Source organism: Chenopodium album, chromosome 8 (genome assembly GCF_948465745.1).
Source record: "Chenopodium album chromosome 8, dcCheAlbu1.1, whole genome shotgun sequence".
Classification (NCBI taxonomy): domain Eukaryota; kingdom Viridiplantae; phylum Streptophyta; class Magnoliopsida; order Caryophyllales; family Amaranthaceae; genus Chenopodium; species Chenopodium album.
In genome coordinates, this window is record NC_137841.1 from 44,069,210 (window position 1) to 44,082,266 (window position 13,057).

Genomic DNA, 13,057 nt, shown 5'->3' on the forward strand with positions numbered 1-13,057 from the left:
AAATCAAGATCAAAACAAGGCTAAACAACAAATTCATCATAATAAAATTAAACAAGCTAAAATAAAATCACAAATTAATCAAACTTCAATCAAACTTGAACTTTCGACAAAACAATTGAAATCAAACTAAAGTTCAAACTTAAGATTGAATTAAAGAAAAGGAATCCTTACAAACTTGATCAAAGATCAAAGGAAATGGAGAAATTTTCAATCAATAACCGTAGGGAATAATTTCAAGCGTTAAACCCCTAGCTTGAACCCCACTGTGATCATACACTAAAGTACGGTGGCGTCCAAAAGAGAAGAAGATAGAGCAAAAGAGTCGCCAACAAGTTTTAGGAACTCGTAAACCGTTCATGGGATGAAGGTTACACCCCTTAACGATCCAAGATATCGTCAACTCCATAAGGTCTAGAACCAAATAAGGGTTCGGGGATGAAGGTACAAATCCAACCTAAAAGAGATTGAACCTACCCTAATAACAGGCCTATACTTTATTATTATCGTATTCATGTGCGCTTTCTGACTAACATGTAATCAATAGGATTACCTTAAACCTGTTTAATCTATGTTGGTTGAATATAATGCACAAACAAATCTATTATTGGTGATCACTTGAAATTATAATCATATAAACTCTAACAAGATTATCAATTATCTTATTAAGCGTGATTACAAGTACCAATTCCCTTTAAACATACATAAAAGGTGTGATCAAGCAATAACAATAAACATCAAGCAACACATAATAATCAATCAACCATTATAATAATAATAATAATAATAATAATAATAATAATAATAATAATAATAATAATAATAATATCATAAATAAAATAATCATCATCAAAATAATAATAATAATAATATTCATAATCATCATAAATTATAACAATTATAATCATAATCATGTTCATGTTAATATTAAAGCATAATAATAATAGCAAGGTCCTAGGCATGATACTAACAAGATTAATAACAAACCCTAGCATGTCACTAAGCAATAAAAATCAAATCTTTAACCCTAACATGATACTAACAATCATAAATATTAGGAAAAACATAAAAGGCATCGCAGGAATCATAATAAGCATATTTGATATTATAACCTTTTCTCTAAACATGATACTAGGAATATCATAATAACAATTAAACATGATTTCTACATCATAATATCAATTAAAACCATTAAAGTACTTACTTTGATGCCTTGTACCTCTTTCTAATAACAAAATACACACGTTAGTAACTTCAAGGAAAATAATAAAACAAACAATTAAATTAAATAATTGAAATAGAGATTTGGGACCAAACCCTCAGAAGTTAAACCTTTCACGTCTAGGACGAAGGAAACTTCGAATATGGCTAGGTGTTTCAAGATCTTGTGAATGCGGAATTTTGTATGTGAAAGCAAGTTTAGGAAAAGAGAAAGAAAGAGAGATAGTGAATGAGAAGAGAATAAGAGAATTAATGATTGCGAATGAAAACTGGTTGTAGGTGAATATTGATGAATGTTGATGAGAATTGGTGAATGAAAACGGAGTTTTTAATACGTTATTTATAGAGAAAATCAGCCAAAAAGATAAAATTAACAAAACAGAGTCTGGCGCATGCAATACGAGATCGGCGCCAGCCATTGGCCATTGGCGCTAGGCGCCAACGTCAGCGCCAGGCGCCAATGCTGGCGCCAGGTGTCAATGCCTGGCGTTAGGCGCCAATCTTATTTTTGACGCGTTTTCTAAAATCTGATAAATTTTGCCGTACAGGAGGATAAAATCGTATATTTTCCTCAAAAATGCTCTTTGATTTTAATTAAAACTGCGAAAAGTCAACAAAAGTCAATTTGTCAATGCTAATTGAATTAGGAATGAAAAGAACCTACTAGAAGAATCTTGAAGACGAAAACCATTCCTAATTGCATTAGGAATGATAAATCATATTAGGCCCTCCTCTAGATCATTGGGCCGCATATAAGGCTCAAACCGGGCCCAATTTAGTAAATTGGCCATAACTTCCTCATTATTCATCGGAATTGGGCTTATAATATATAGTTGGAAAGCTCTTGTCAAGCCCCATCCAACTACACTACTATTGGACCCATATCATGGACCAACCAAACTGGATTGACTGTTTTCTTAAAATAAGTTTTCAAAAACAGAGAGAAGAGAAAAGAAATTAAAACTATCCGCAACACTAGACTTTCCACACTTTCACTTCATTCGATTATGATTCGACGTGAAAGGTACTCATCACCGGGTTAGGTTTTGGGGATACACAAATGGGTGTCTACAGAAGCCCCCACTTTGACTTAGTTTGGAGAAACGCGAGTTTCGAAAACAAAAGTCAAAGTATCGATAGGGACGGAGAATGATTCAGAACGTTCTGCGATCCTAAATCACTCTTGTAACGCCGATACCTGCAAAACTAGCGTTAGTTAAACAGATAAAAGAGTTAAGAAACGCGTATCTTGCACGTCGAGCACACGTCTCTGAAAGTAACCGATTGTTTTGATGACCTCCTACAAGCTAGAGAATGCCATCCCGCTTGAAAACCGCTACGGTCGTAACTGCTTCCAAATTAGAAGACTGCTTCGCCTGAAACGATCCTCCTCCGCTATGATAATATTCCACGTCCAAGGGAATACCATCGAAGATTGCTTCTCTTGAAACAATCCTTAGTTGTTTGTGACAACTCTCCACAATCTAGGGAACGCCACCTTGCTGTTTCGATGTTCACTCGTCTCTGAACAAAGAGCTTCTTTTTGATATGTTCACGCGTCTCTGAACAAAGAGCTTCTTTTCTTTTTTTGGATATGTTCACGCGCCTCTGAACAAAGAGCTTATTTTTGATATGATCTTCTGAATGATGTGTCCACGCGTCTCTGAACGAAGAGCTTTTGATAATAGGATGCCCACGTGTCTCTGGAGCAAAAGAGCTTGATGGAAATGTTCACGCATCTCTGAACAAAAGAGCTTGAAAAGGATTGTCCACGCGTCTCTGAACAAAAGAGATTGATGGAAATGTTCACGCGTCTCTGAACAAAAGAGCTCAAATAGGATTGTCTACGCGTCTCTGAACAAAAGAGCTTTGATGATATGTCCACGCGTCTCTGAACAATAGAGCTTGAATGATATGCCCACGCGTCTCTGGAGAAAAAGAGCTTTGATGGAGATGTTCACGTGTCTCTGAACAATAGAGCTTCGGTACTTGAGTGTTTGGTGCGATAATATTCTCAAGAAAAATTTCCGAAGACCAACGTTTGTCGATCTCTAAAGCTCGCCTGAACTTTGCTTTCGCTAAAACCAGTATGTCGGTGTTTCTGTGATGAGCCAATTCTTAGGCGCTTTAAGCTAAGTGAGACGATCTTTCATCAGGTCGGCCACTTATTGTGATTGTAATCAAACTGACTACTTAATCATGTCAAATTGCTTATAGGGGCTAACTGGCGTACCAAGGAACCCAAAATTGTTGTATAAGATCGAAATCACCTTTCTGAGAGGCTTCGAGCTCTATCATTGCTCACATATCTCTGGTGTCAAGAATTGACTTTGTCGCCGAATGCTGTGATAGGGTCTTCCCTATTCTGCTGCACCTGTATTTATTTTTGACTATAGAACTTTGCCAATTTCTTTAATCATCTTAGGTTGACCTAAGGTTTAATGTTGCTTGACTCAATAACTTGACACGACTCAAGGTATAAACTTGACTCGATGTGATCGACTGACTCGAGGTTGACTCGACTCGAAGTGAAATGACACGTGTGACTCATTGTGTACATGACTCATGTGTGCATTGTAATGTGATTGTGTGACTCGAAAATGCAAAAAAGCAAAAAATTTCCTTCATTTTTGTGGAGGGTACCGACTTTCTCCCGAAAAAGAAAGACGCGAAAAAAGAATCGAAGTGCTTGAAGATGCATGTTGAACGAGCTTAGTCAAATGTTGTTTGATACTATCTCTCAAGGTGCAAGGATTAATCCATCCTAGGCTATCTTAATGGTTGACTCCATGATGAAAGTATTTGGGTAACTTAGGCACGGAGGCTAAGCACTTTATACTTTGATATGCAATGACAATTATGACTGATGAGTGATGTTGATAGGACAAGGAATGATGCAGCGTTATGTTAAGATTTCATGACAAAGGGTTCCTAAGGGAAGTATATTTGGTCATGTATTTGTGATGTGTGTGAAAGTGACACTAAAATTAGGCCGCAGAGCTAAGTGTGTGGAAAGATATTATTTGTTAAAAGAGTCAAATGGTGGTGACTCTTAGGCTAGGTAAGCTAATGATGTAGGGATCAAGCCCCCAAGTATAGCTCTAAGTGAATAGGGATGAGCATTAGAGATCCCTTGATATGATCATGGTGCAAGTGTGTGAATGTAAATATGAATGCATGTTTATTACGGCCGCACCTCGATGTGAGGTTGCATACGTATCCGTTAGGAATCACGCCGAACGTAGCTCTAGCCGAACCTCGCACAAGTGTGTATACCTCAAAAAGGTCTTTTTAAGGGTTGTAACGTGGTTAGGCTAAAGGTTTGAAGAAGAAGGGATAAAGGCTAAAGACCCTAGATAAGCTCCCAAGGTGTGCAACCTCGCTTTTGAATCTTTATATTTTTATGCTTTGAGTTTCTACTCTTTTTTAGCTCCTTTATCTTTTGCTTTAGCATCTATTTTATTTTTATAAGCGTGGTCAATCCCGATCATGCGGCCTATCACTCACTTGGAATTCATGTTTCTCAGGCACGGTACCGAGCACTCGATAAGAGATGCAATATGAGACGTGTTCTTATTGAAGATATTTTCATATCAAAGACATTGGAACACTTGCCCTTCTGTATACTTGTTTTCATTTTTTATTTTTGCTTATTTTTTGCTATTGCTTTCTTTTGAATTTTCTCAAGCTTTCTTTAGAATTGCATAAGTTGCACACTAACCCATCCCAAGATTAGATAGATGTAGGTTGAAAAAAGAAAGGTCTATCGTTAGACGAGACTCAAAGTGGTTTATGAAGAAAAGATTGTAAATTTGAAAGGTGAAAGGAGATATGATGTAGCTACAAGGGGTGCCTCAAATCATTGGTATACCTTGTGCTTAATTCGACATGGATTTTTTTTTATTTTTTTATTAATGCAATATAATGAAATAATAAGGAAATAAATGCTCACTTTATTAAAGGAAAAGAAATAAAGAATCTACAAAAATAATCTAAGGGAAAAGAAAGGTGCCTATGCTAGACTTATTGGGGAAAGGAAAAAATGAAAAAGAAATAGAAAAAGAGGTCATGAGATCTTGTCGTTGAAGCTCGCCTCTTCCTTGTGTTGTTTGCTCCGACATCATCCAGTCTTCTCGTCAGCTGGAGGTAATGGGATCTTATTTGCCTCTATGAGATCTTGAATGAGGTTTTGAAACCTGTAGCATTCATCAGTAGTATGACCGTGCCCTCGATGGTACTTGCAATAGGATCTTGGATTCCATCTCGAAGATCGATTTTCTGGTGTTGGATCCTCGGTAGGGCCAATAGGTTTGATTAATCCTCGAGCATAGAGTCGATCGAAAGCAGCATCGTAGGTCATTCCAATGGGTGTGAACTCTCGCCTGGGTTTCCTTTTAGATCCTTGATTGTCCATGGCTAAGACACCATTATGGTCAAAGGTACTAAAATCATTACTAGAGTGGGCGTTTTCGCAAGAAGAAGGATTGTCGCTCTTCTTTCCTTTCCAGCCACCGTGGTTACTATTGTTAGTAGCTTTTTGCTTTGCGAGGTCGTCTTCGATCTCGATACCTATGTCATAGACGGCTCTGAAAGTATTCAAGTTGTGTTGATATTTTAAGTGCTTTGAATACTTTTCTTGGAGATTCTTGATAAACATCCTGACAGACTCCTTTTTGGTGGGGACCTCAATCATCTTAGCGGAAGTTTCCCTCCATTTATTAAAGAAAGAAGTAAAGCCTTCATTCTCTTTTTGTCTTAGCATCTCAAGTTGTTTATGGTCGGTTTCAAATTGAATATTGCATTTGTACCTATCAACGAAAGCGTTTACTACCGATTCCCAGGTAGAGGTTTTCTCCTTGTCAAGGGAGAAGAACCATTGTTGGCAAACGGTTTCAAGAGATAGTGGGAATAGAGAGGGAAAAACCTTCTTATCGATACCCTTAATGCTCATTATAGTTTCAAAAGCTCTTAGATGGAAGTAAGGGTTATCTGTTGCCTTGAATTTAGGGATGTCAGTGGCGTTGAACTTATGCGGAAGAAGTTCCTTGTCCAGCGAGACCCCTTGTGAACTCATGCCCTGAAATTTATAGTCACTAGATAGCTTGCTTAGACTTTCTTGCATGAGGTTCATTTGTTGTTGCTTCACGGGATCATCGATCTTGAGTGTGAGTAGCTTCAGTGTCTCAGTCACGGTAACCAATTGGTTCCTAAGCTCATTGACTTCTTCTTGACTTGCCATTATCTTTTTAGCCTCCCTCTTTTGACGAATCGGTTTATCAAAAAGTGAGACTTGAATAAAGAGGTTGTCCTTAATTAATCGCCCTTCTCTCCTCGACCAAGTACTGTGGAAAAGGAATTTAGTGATATTCATTATTAATTATTTGACTCAAACTTTATTCAACATGCAATGGATGGAGGAAGTGAAGAAAAATGGAATAGAATATGAAGGAAAAATGATGTAGATGGAGGGATATGAAGAATTAGGAATAGAATGTACCCCCAACTCAAATGACGGAAAAGACTGACTCATGCATGAACCTAAGACATGGTCATGGTGTGGAAAGAGTATGTAAAAAGTGTGTGCTAAGACTAGTGAGTGTAGGTTACATGTTAAGACTCGTGTCATGACCATGTGGGTAGACTATGTGACTAGACTCAAGCAAAGACTAAGTTAAGACCTCACGTATATGCATTAAACTGGATAGGCTGTGGTATTTTAGTTATAACTTTTGATCTGTGACTCTGATTTAGATGAAACCAACGCCAAATTAAAGATAAAACTTGGGGCTACAGATCCATAGGTTGTACGACTAGTAGTTCTTTCTAGAACTCCAGCTATGACCAAAACAAGTTGACAATTGGGCTATATACGGGAATAAAAATCCGGGTTGACTTAAAGGAACTATGACTCGATTTTAGGTATACTTATTAGCTCTAATTAATTAATTAATTAATAAAATAAAGTCCTTTAGTCATTAATTAGTTTATTTAGTCTTAACACAAGTCAAACAAACGGTTAGGAAAAATCACATAGAGTATGCACAACAAATAATGCACAATTAGTCAAGTAGGCACAATATGATGCAATGAGTTTGCAACCTAACCATGACTCTAGTTCTCTAAAGTTTGGGATATGGTTTAGTCAATAGAGGGTCCATGGTTAATTGTCTGGATGCATGGCAAGGGAATAAACTCGTCGTCAATTGTCTATCCCTAGATCAAATACAATTTATACAACCTAAACAAACCTAATACGAGTATAAGGCAAGCATAGGGGTCGAACCACAGAGAACGGTAAACACCACCAAATGTTATCGACAATTAAGCTAGTCCGGAATAGGGGATAAATAAACTAAAGTCTAAAAATACTAAAACAAGAAATAAAACATTAAGGCACCAAGGGAAATGGGTAGGTGAAGTTGACGCTTGACCATACAATAACAAAGTAGCATATCAATGGTAAACTAAACATACATGAATATCGAAGTAAAGGGTCCAATCTAGCCGCCTTCCGGGGTCAATTGGCTTCTCCTAACATAGCCTCTATGTTTCCACATTAGAACCATATACTAGGAGGTACTATTAAATAACAATCGATAGTAATGAATCTCAACTAAGTCAACTTCCGTTACTTGTTAGTAAAGACTCATCTTTGATCAACTAACAATGTGCACTTGCAAGAAAGACCAAAGAATATCAAGCATGCAAAGACTACACCATCCCCACACCCTTGGCTAGATGACTACTCACAAATCATGTTGAAAACAATATCAATCATCAAATCAATAAGCATCAACATGATTAATAAGCAAAGAAGAAAAATAAAAGCAAATAAACAAAATCAAGAACAAAGGTAAAGAAAGAGAGTAAGAAATTGCTCATTTATTGAAGATGAAGGTCTACAAAGGATTGAACAAGCTCCTTCTTCAAAATTCAAGTTCATTAATGAAGAAAACCTCACTTTCGCTCTCTACCAATGAAGACTAACCCTAACCTAACCTAAAACTAAAACTAATTAGAGAGAAGAATAGATAGTTATTCAATTGTTTTTCTAATTACCCCAAAAATTGGGTATTTATACTAAGCTAATAAAACTAGGAAAAAAAAGAGAAATAAAAGAAGGAAATAAAATAAAGAAAGAAAAGGAAATAAAAAGAAAATAAAATAAAAAGAAAAGAAAACAAAAGAGAAAAGAAATAAGAAAAGGAAAAGGAAAAGGAAAGGAAATAAAAATAAAAGAAAAAGAAAAAAGAAAACCAAAACCCATCAAAACATCAGCTACCCCCCGATTCCCCTTTTCTTCCAAATTAATGGCTGCTCTATACTCCATTGAAACGCATCACCATCACAACCGTTCATCAACCATCAACGGCTATCCTCGCTTCGAACTTCAATATCAACCGTTCGATCTTATTAAACATCATGTGCGCGTCTCGTGAAATGGTTCGATCGAACCGATGGTTGGTGCGGCCGAACTACGGGGTTGGTTCGGTCGAACCATGGGTATGTTCGACCACTCCTCTTCGAATAACAAAACCCACAAAGTCTCTGACTCGAAGTTCGATCGAACCACAAACGGTATGCTCGAACTTGATTGATTTTCAATTTGTCCTGAATTGCTTAATTGAGGGGCCGAATTGCTTGTGCGAAATGGTGTTGCGGGGTGATTGTGTTGCTTTTGGTGTTGTTGGTGGTTGAGAACGGTGGCGCGGCTGGTGGTAATTGGGTTGGTTTTGCAGGCTGTAAATTGGTGGTTGAAGGTGAGGGTGAGCAGGGGAGATGGAGGTGCTGTTGGTGGTGTTGCGGGCTGCTCTGGTTGAGGGAGGTTGATTGAGAAGAATTAGAGGTGGTTTTTGTGGTTGTTGGCGTTGTGGCTGGTGGGAGCAGGGGAGTGCGTGATGGTGTTGTTGTTATTGGTGAATTGGTGGCTGTGAGTGGTGGAGTTGCGTGATGGTTTTGTTGGGTGAAGTGCGGTGGCTAGGTATTGGTGTGTGTGGCTGTTGTTGATGTTGCATTTGCTGTTGGTGTGTGTTGCGGTTGTGTGTGATTTGTGAGTGGAAAGCAGGGAGCAGCAGGGGAGGTAAGGTGGTGTTGTGTGGTGAAGGATAATGAGGGAGGGTGGTGTAGTTTAAGCTGGCAGCAACAGGGCAGCAGCTTTAGAACAAATTTGTGCCTCGAATCCCGGACTTTAAACTCGAACACGACTTTAAAACCCTAAACACCAAACTCAACCTACAACAAAAACACGAGGGCATTATCAAAAGACAAAATAAAATAAAATAAACTTAAAAATAAAATCAAAAGAAATTAAATAAAATAAAGTAAAAAAAAGTATGAAAATAAAATAAAATAAGAAGATAAAAGAAACTAGGAACTTATTAAATAACAAGAACTAAAAACTTAAAATAAGAACAAAGAAAATAAGATAAATTAAATAAAATAAGAAAATAAACTAAAAACTATTAAAAACTACTAAAATACTCGAAATAAAGATAAAAGACGAGAATAAGTAACTAAAAGAAATAAAGGACAAATAAGGTTAAATTATTGGGAAAATAAGCCGAGAAACGACTCGATAAATACCCTAAAAGTGACATAAAAGTCACTTATCAATGCACCGCGCGGAATCCTAACCGTGAAGGGTTGGCGCGAGTGGATGGGACACCGCGAGTTTTAGAAAAAACTCGCTTCCATGGTTTGGTGAATTCAACAATCTCGAATGTACCCTTTGTTGCACGGAGCGTTCAATCAAGTAGATGGAGCATGAATTCCCAGAGGGTTATGTCCATATGTAGAACACATATGGGTTTCGGAAAAGTGAGAAAAAATTCAATCAGGAAGTAGGATCGAGCAAACAATACGAAAAACCGGTCAAAATTAGCACGCATATTTCTGGCTCGGTATTGGGGGAAGTTGGCGCCAGCATTCAGAGACTGGCGCCAGCTTTTAGCTGTAGCGCCTGGCGCCAATGCTGGCGTCTGGCGCTACGGTTAAAATGCTGGTGATGAGTGTCATTTATGGCACTCATAGGGTAGTCTTTTAGGATGATTTCATCTTCCTTTTTATGCTTTCTTATCTTATTTTTGGTCCTTTTTCCTTTAATTCCTTTCTTTCTTTCTTTCCTTGTGTTTTTCGTGTTTTCTTCGTGTTTTCCTTTTATTTGGTTCTTTTTACCTTTTATTCCTTTTCGTTGTTTGTTTTTTGTAGGTACATAGGATTTGTCTCTGCAAGGGAATCAAGATGGGCTATATTGACTAAGAAAGGAGGAAATAATCGGCTTGGAGAGGGCTCAGAGAGGGCATCAAGCCCTGCCAGTCTGCCGCGGGCGCGGGCTCATATACATAAAAGTGGCAGATTTCGACCAAGAACTCTCCGTGGTCTGACCGCAGGCTTGCCGCGGGCGCGGGTAGATTGGAGAGCCCGCTCGTACCAGAGAGATCGTGGCCCTCTTATCATCCTTTGGGAGCAGGGGATTCGTCGCGCTTATGTCGCGGGCGCGGGTGCTTTTGCCGCGGGGGCGGGTGCTTTTGCCGCGGGCGCGTGTGTTGCCCAGGAAGCCCGCGGAATTTTTAATGGGTTCCGTACCCATTTTTCCGCGGGCGCGGGGTTTATTGGAGAGGGCGCGGGAATCCCGTTTTTCTTCTTTGCCTATAAATACACTTGTAATTCTTTTTTTTGAGGATAACTTTTAGATAATTTTCATTAGCTAAATTTTAGAGAGAGAAGTTAGAGAGAAGTTCTTGGTATTGGATTTGTATTTAAACATTGGATCAATTGAGCTTGGATTTCTTCATTTTCAATCATTAATGTTAGTAAGATTTTCTCTTTCTAGTTCATCTCTTACCTGATTGATTTAGTTTCATCTTTGATTGTTTGTATTGCTTGGATTTGAATTGGATATTGTAGTTGATATTGCTCTCTCTTGATTTTGGTTTAGAATGATGATCAATGCTAAGTCTAGTGATTTGTTCTTGAGTTACACCATGATTAGTGAGTAGATTAGTTGTTAGGGAGAAGAAGAAGCATGCTTGATTGATAATTTGTGCTAGTTGATGATCTTTGATTGATTAAATTGTTGCAATTAAATTGGTTGACATAGTTTTGCATGTGATTAATTAGATTAGGAATGATCAACCTGTAAGATTAATCTAGATTGCATTGCATTTCTTAATGACATGACCAATCAATTTGAGATTTGCTTTAATTGATTGAGTTTGATTGTGAATTTCCTTGATTAGCCATTCATAGTGACCCCTAGTTTGGCCTCTGGGAGATAGCTCTTGAACTTTCTTGATTGCTACTATTGTTTGTCCTTTGCAATGTTTGAATCAAACGAAGAAATTGTCGATTAGCATGATTATTGAATTAGCATGTGGAACCAATATCCCTAGCATTTAGCTTTTTGAATTACTTGATTAGTCTAATTTTGCTATCATAACACCAATAATTTTCTCTCTTCAATCTCCAAAATAGCTTGATTTAGGCTAAAGATAACACAAACTAACTCCTTTGGGTTCGACCCTATACTTACCTATACTTGTTTTAGGTTTTTTTAGGATTTTATAAATAGTGTGTGATTTTGGGATAGGCTATTAACGACTAGTTTATTCCTCTATCAGAATGGCGCCGTTGCCGGGGAGTGAAATTGGTGCTTAGCTTTAGTTGTTAAGTCTATTTCATTTTAATTGAAAAAAAAATACAAAAAGATTTTGTTTCTTAAGGCTACATTTGTAGCCATGCTACTAATATTTTCATTGAGTTTTGCATGCATAGAGCTCGTGATCGATCCATTGTGCCTTTTGTCTCGGAAATCGAAAGGACTCTTTCGAGGAGAAGAGTTGCTAGTCGATCCTTTGAATTTAGTTCTTCAAGCGAAGAAGGATTTGAAGAGGAACTAAGCATGGGAGATATACCAAGAGTTGCTTTGAAAGAATTGGGAATTCCCGGTGCGTACAAGTTTGAGAGTGGAATTGCTTCACCTATAACACCGGCGAATGACTTCGAAATTAGGCTGGCTATGATCGCTTTGATCGAAAGGAGACAATATAGCAGAGCTAAGAATGAGAGTCCGTTGAACCATCTCAAGGAGTTCGAAAAGTATTGCAACACTATCAAAGTGAACGGAGTTTCTCAAGAATTCATCCGGCTAAAGTTGTTTCCATTTTCTCTCATAGGCCGAGCCTTGGAGTGGTTGGATAAGGAGGTAAAGCCAAATTCCCTTCGAACATGGGACGAAGTCACCAAGGAATTCTTGTCCTGATTCTACCCACAAAAGAAAATGGTGGAGGCTAGAGCTTTGATTCATGGGTTCAAGCAAAGACCTAATGAAAGCCTCTACGAAGCATGGGAGAGGTATAAAGAGTATCAAAGGGAATGTCCCCACCACGGAATTCCTACCTATCAAGTCATTCAAATTTTCTATGGTGGCCTAAGTCCTCAAGGCAAATCATGCCTTGATGGGGGTGCCGGAGGTCCCATAATGAATCAGACGGAAGAAGAAGTGGTGGACATTATAGAGGACGTGGTTAAGTACTATAGAGATTGGCAAGATGGTGAGAGGGATTCAACTACTAAGAGTGGTTCTTCGGTGTACTCTATAGACCATCTAAATGCGATCAACAACTTATCCTCATAAATGACAAACTTGGGGAAATAAATGACCGCAATCAAGGCCAAGTTGGAAGGTTCCTTTCCTTCTCAAGCTTCGAATTCTCCCTCCCAATTTAAGGGGAGAGGTACCTTTTCTAACTCTCAACCCCCTCCCTCTTCAAATAATATTCCTAGTGGTTTCTTGTTTTGTGATGCATGTGGATCTTATGATCATGACTCTTGTAATTGT

At 38.1% G+C, this 13,057-nt stretch overlaps 1 non-coding gene across 1 annotated transcript; it reads right to left on the minus strand.

Moving 5' to 3' along the window:
- Nucleotides 1–12,503: 12,503 nt before the first annotated feature.
- LOC145557011 (small nucleolar RNA R71) lies at nt 12,504–12,609 on the minus strand. The gene has a single exon (XR_014092094.1). It is a non-coding gene; the product is annotated as a small nucleolar RNA R71 (small nucleolar RNA).
- Between the last annotated feature and the right edge of the window lie 448 nt (nt 12,610–13,057).